The sequence below is a fragment of the Paramormyrops kingsleyae genome, chromosome 15, assembly GCF_048594095.1.
Source record: "Paramormyrops kingsleyae isolate MSU_618 chromosome 15, PKINGS_0.4, whole genome shotgun sequence".
In the NCBI taxonomy this organism is placed as follows: Eukaryota; Metazoa; Chordata; class Actinopteri; order Osteoglossiformes; family Mormyridae; genus Paramormyrops; species Paramormyrops kingsleyae.
Window position 1 is genome coordinate 29,424,841 of NC_132811.1, and position 6,796 is coordinate 29,431,636.

Sequence of the window (6,796 nt, forward strand, 5' to 3'; positions counted from 1 at the left end):
TAACAGCTTACAGAAAGTAGGCATCTAAGGTCATAGTTCTAAAAACGCAGGACACTAAAGAGACTTGTCTACCTACTGTGAAAAACACCCAAAGAAAGATGCCCAGGGTCCCTGCTCATCTGCATGAACGTGCATTAGGCATGTTGCAGGGAGGCATGAGGACTGCTGATGTGGCTAGGGCAATAAATTGCCATGTCCGCACTGTGAGACGCCTAAGACAGCGCTACAGGGAGACAGGAAGGACAGCTGATCATCCTCGCAGTGGAAGACCACGTGTAACAACACCTGCACAGAATCGGTACATCCGAATATCACACCTGCGTGACAGGTACATGATGGCCACAACAACTGTCCGAGTCACACCAGGAACACACAATCCCTCCATCAGTACTCAGACTGTCTGCAATAGGCTGAGAGAGGCTGGACTGAGGGCTTGTGTGTTCCTGGTGTGACTCGGGCAGTTGTTGTGGCCATCCTGTACCTGTCACATAGGTGTGATATTCGGATGTGCATGTTAATTAATTGATTATGGTTAATTGAACATGCATGGAAAACATTGTTTAGACCATTTACAATGAAGATCTGTAAAGTTATTTGGATATATACAACATTATTGTATGAAATACACAGTCCTGAAAAAGGGACGTTTCTTTTTTTGCTCATTATATAATGCTGTTTATTGTTTGTAAATTTGATGCTTGATATTGTGTTTACATGCTTAAGTGTTTCTATTTGACAGTTTATAAAACTGTTTATTTTATATTTTGTTTAATAAATGATAAAGTGATATTTTGTGTCTTTGTGTTGCATATTGGTGTAGGCTTTATCATATACAACAATATGTCGTTCATCCTGACTTGATGAAGATTTCTACTGTAATGTCCAAATGTTATGTCTCATCCTTTATATTTGTCTGAAAACAGCTTTTTTCATTAACCACCTAGGATTTTCACCAAACCTACATATATCTGGTTAACAGTCCAAAGCACGTAGTTGATTTTGTAAGGATTTTCTTCTTTTATCTTTCTTCCATAAAACTGAATGCCCAGCCTAAACCATAAGTCCTAGGCTGACCAAACTTGGTAAGATGGTTGCAATTCCTACCCACTACTCAGGTTGTCCGAGTCAGCCAAAGGGGGGTGCCGTAGCGCCCCCAACACATTTCAGTCGATATCTCCTGTCCTGTTTGTCGTACAATCGAAATTGTTTTTTCTGCTGATACAGACAGCCATGCCCTACGAAAAAGTCAATGGGACCATGAAGCTCCGCCTACTTAGATTATTTGCTAATTTGCATATTTTGCAAATACTAATTATCTTGTCCTATCAAATCAGACAAATGAGGTGTCAAACCAATCAGAACTATGAGCTGATCAAGAATCATCCACAAATTTCAGACTTTTCTATGTCCTACGGCCATTAGCCACGCCCAAACAATGTCCAAATTTGACCAGTTGTGGTCTGACTGCTATAACTTGGCCGTGCCTTGGCCTACCTTGTCCAAATTTGAAATCCTACCTCCCTACACAATTCTGGAGACACGTTCCAAAGCGGGCCGCATTTCGTCCATAGGGGGCGCTACAACTAAAAACCGCCAATATCTCCTGACTGCCTTGGCCAATCCAAGTGTAATTTGGCCCATATGTACTAGGTCCCATCCTGAGGTCAGTCACCTACAATGACAGTCATAAGTCCTGAAACAGTGGCCATCATCGGCCAATCAATATCAAGCAGCAATTTGACTGGCTTAATGATGACCAATCCAAATCAAATTTAGCTGGTACATTTGTCCTCTGACCCTCAGCCCACCATGTAAAGGACATCTCATTAGGCCAGATGGGGGCATGACAGCGCCCCTATCTGCATTTCTGCCTATTTCTCCAGAACTGCCAAGCTTACACTTTAATTTTATTGCCAGTCCAATTCACTATGTCCTGCTGAATCCAACTGCATAAAGAACTTGGTTATACATCTTTGTGTTTTTGCATGATTTATATTTCTCTGAAAACAGGTCATTTTGTTCACCTCCTAGGATTTTCACCACACCTACATAAGTCTGTTGTCATTTATATCAAAAGACAATCCTTTTAAAGATTGATGGAAAAAAACTTAAACTTTCGATAAGGTATGGCCAAAAGCCACACCAAGACCGTACTGTTGCCACATCCATTTCAATCAGAGAGCTGTATTTCAGGCATGCTTCAGCCAATCATTACCAAATTTGACATAGTATTGTACAGTATTTGTAGTATTGTTCATAGTGTGGTACCGCAGGGTTCAATTTTAGGACCACTTTTGTTCCTTATTTACATAAATGATATAGACACCAATATATACAGTAAACTGGTGAAATTTGCAGATGACACCAAGGTGGGTGGTGTAGCAGATACTGAACTAGCGGCTCAGCAGCTACAGCGGGATCTTAATTTAATTAGTGACTGGGCTGACACCTGGCAGATGAAATTTAACATAGACAAATGTAAGGTACTCCATGTAGGGAGCAGAAATATAAAGTACAGGTATTTTATGGGACCAACTGAAATAAAGGTAGCTGATTATGAGAAAGACCTTGGTGTGTATGTTGATGCTTCCATGTCTCATTCTCGCCAGTGCGGGGAAGCAATAAAAAAGGCCAATAGGATGTTGTGGTATATCTCCAGGTGTGTGGAGTTTAAGTCAAGGGAGGTAATGCTAAGATTATACAATTCCTTGGTGAGACCTCACCTAGAATATTGTGTACAGGTTTGGTCACCATATCTTAAAAAGGACATAGCGGCCTTAGAAAAGGTGCAGTGTAGGGCCACATGAATGATTCCTGGTCTTAGAGGAATGTCATACGAAGAAAGGTTATTTGAGCTAAATCTGTTCAGCCTCAAGCAAAGGAGACTGAGGGGGGACATGATCCAGGTCTATAAGATTCTAACAGGTTTGGATGCTGTTCAACCAAATAGTTACTTCAGCATTAGTTCAAATACAAGAACTCGTGGCCATAGGTGGAAATTAGCGGGGGAACATTTCAAACTGGATTTAAGGAAGCACTTCTTTACACAGCGTGTAGTCAGAGTATGGAATAGTCTTCCTGATAACGTAGTGCAAGCTGAATCCTTGGGTTCCTTTAAATCAGAGCTAGATAAGATTTTAACAACTCTGAGCTATTAGTTAAGTTCTCCCCAAGCGAGCTCGATGGGCCGAATGGCCTCCTCTCGTTTGTATATTTCTTATGTTCTTATGTCATAATTTGTATGGTTCTTAGACCATACAAATTTTGTATCGATCAGTCAAACAGGAGCACTATAGCCACTATCCATATATGTCTAAGACCAACCTAGGCTAATTGACGTAAAATGAGTCACCAGATCAGGTAGGAAGGTGTCCAGCGATCTCACCAATTTCACCAACAGCAGCGGGTGGCTCAGTGGGCTAAACTTGCATGCTTGTAATCAGAGGGTCGCCGGTTCGAACCCAGCTTTGGTGGGTACTCGAGCTACACACCCCGATGTGCACAGCATACCCTCTGTGAAGTGAGCTGGGGATACGTGAAGGCGTTTTCCCCACGATGATCAATGAAGCTTATATTATTGTTAATTTAGACGTGCTCAGGCACTACTCCAGAGGGTTGAACAATAATTATTTTTCTTCCCTAAAACTGAATGCTGACGAATCAAACTGCATATAGATCTTGGTTCTACATCTTTGCCTTCTTGCATGATTTACAGATGTTTTGAAAACAGGTTTTTTTGTTAACCTCCTAGGATTTTCGACTAACATCCATAAATCTGGTGTCATTCAAATCAGGAGACAGTCCTTTTAAAGATTTACAGAAAAATCTTAAACTTTCGGTAAGATACAGCCACCAGCCACACCCTGACTGTACTGGTGTCTTGCCCATTTCAATCAGACAGCTATATCTTAGGGATGCTTCAGCCAATCATTACAACAGTTGGCTCACTGATGTAGGACTGTACCACAGAGAGACCGTCCAAAATTCGTGTCAATCGGTCAATCAGGAGCGCTACGCCACTGTCTATATACATCTAAGACCCACCTAGGCTCATTGAGGTAAAATCAGTTTCCAGATCAGGTTGGAAGGTGTCTACTGATCCCACCCGTTTTACTCACAGCAGCGGGTGGCTCATTGGGCTAAACTTGTATGCTTGTAATCAGAGGGTCACAGGTTCGAACCCAGCTTTGGTAGGTACTCGAGCTAGGCAGCCCGATGTGCACAGCATATCCTCCGTGAAGTGAGCTGGGGAGACGTGAAGGCGTTTTCCTCACGAGGATCAGTGAAGCTTATATTATTGTTAATTTAGACGTGCTAAGGCACTACTTCAGATGGTTAAACAATAATTATTTTTCTTCCCTAAAACTTAATGCCCAGCCTAACCAGTAAGTCCTAGGCTGACCAAATTTGGCAACAAGATTCCTATTCCTACCAACTACTCAGTCCCATTGACCCATCACAGTCAGTCAGATGGGGGCGCTACAGCACCCCGATTTGCATTTATGCCTATATCTACAGAACTGTCAAGCCTACAGTTGAAATTTATTGCGACTACAATTAACTATGTCATGACTAATCTAACAACATATATAACTTGGTTCTCCCTCTTTCTGTTTTTACATAAATTATATTTGTCTGAAAACAGCTTTTCTTGTTAACCTCCTTTGATTTTCAACAAACCTACATACATCTGTCGTCCTTCAAATCAGAAGATAGTCCTTTTAAAGATTTAGAGAAAAAAATGAAACTTTTGGTAAGGTATGGCCACCAGCCACACCCTGACTACTGGTGCCACGTCCATTTCAATCAGACAGCTATATATCATGCACTCTTCAGCCAATCATTCCCAAATATCTATCTCGGATGAAAGGCTGTACCGCAGAGAGACCTTCCAATTTTCGTGTCAATAGGTCAAACGGGAGCGCTATAGCCACTGTCCATATATGTCTAAACCTCACCTAGTCTAATTCAGGTATAATGAGTTACCAGATCAGGTAGGAAGGTGTCTACTGATCTCACTCATCTTACCCACAGGAGCGGATGGCTCAGTGTGCTAATCCTGTGTGCCTGTAATCAGAGGGTCGCTGGTTCGAACCCAGCTTAGGTTGCTATTTCAGCTAGGTATCCTGATGTGCACAGTGTACTCTTTGATGTTGACTGGCCTGTTACACCTGCACAAAAAACATCTACATCCTAATGTCTGCCAACTACTGAGACCGTCCAGCTCTGTCCTACATCGCCTATCCTGTTATGGCAGTCTAATTCTGTCTGACTTTCTACTACCCTGGCCGCCGGTTCTCTGCTGTTATTCCTCGACTGTCCTACCAGTCCGATCGTCCTCCGCTTTGGACCCTTTCGTAACTGCTTGCAGTTTCTAGTTATTATTATTTTTCTGCCCTAAAACTGAATGCCCAGCCTAAACCGTAAGTCCTAGGCTGACCAAACTTGGTAAGATGGTTGCAATTCCTACCCACTACTCAGGTTGTCCGACCCGTCCGACTCAGCCAGAGGGGGGCGCCGTAGCGCCCCCCAACACGTTTTGGACGATATCTCCTGTCCTGTTTGTCCTACCATCGAAATTCTTTTTTCTCCTGATGCAGACAGCCATGCCCTACCAAAAAGTCAATGGGACCATGAAGCTCCGCCTACTTAGATTTTTTGCTAATTTGCATAATTTGCAAATCCTACTTTTTCCTTAAAGTCCTGGCTTGTCCTTCCAAATCAGACAAATGAGGTGTCAGATGAATTATAATTATCCGCTGATCAAGAATCATCCACAAAATTCAGACATTTTTATATCCTACGGCCATTAGCCACGCCCAAACAATGTCCAAATTTGACCCGTTTTGGACTGATGGCTATAACTTGGCCGTGCCTTGGCCTACCTAGAACAAATTTGAAATCCTACCTCCCGACACCATTCTGGGGACACGGTCCATGGCGGGCTGCATTTCGTCAATAGGGGGCGCTACAACTAAAAACTGCCAATATCTCCTGACTGCCTTGGCCAATCCAACTGAAATTTGGCAGACATATACTAGGACCTAGCCTGAGGACAGTCACATACAATGCCAGTCATCAATCATAAAAGCTTGGCTGCCATTAGCCAATCAACATCAAGCAGCCATTTGACAGGCTTAACAATGACCAATCAAACCAAAATTTGGCTGCTACATTCATCTTCTGATCCTCTGCAAACCCTGTAAAGGACAACTCACTAGGCCAGATGGGGGCGCTACAGTGGCCCCATTTGCATTTCTGCCTATTTCTACAGAACTATCAAGCCTACAGTTGAAATTGATTGCCAGTCTAATTCAATATGTCAATGCAAATCTAAACACATATGGAACTTGGTTATATATCATTGCATTTTTGCATAATTTATATTTGTCTGAAAACAGGCTTTTTCATTGCCCTCCTATGATTTTTGCCACACCTACTTAAATCTGCTGTCATTCAAATCAGGAGACAGTCCTTTTAATGATTTAGAGAAAAAATCTTAAGCTTTCAGTAGGGTACGGCCAAAAGCCAAACCATGACCATACTGGTGCCACGTACATTTCAATCAGACAGCTATATCTCAGGCATGCTTCAGCCAATCATTACCAAATTTGTGGTCCTATTGTACGGCTGTATCCCAGAGAGACCCTCCGAATTTTGTGTCAATCGGTCAAACGGGAGCGCTGCGGCCACTGTTTATATATGTCTAAGACCAACCTAGGCTAATTCAGCTAAACTGAGTTACCAGATCAGTTAGGAAGGTGTCTACCGATCTCACCCATCTTACCATCAGCAG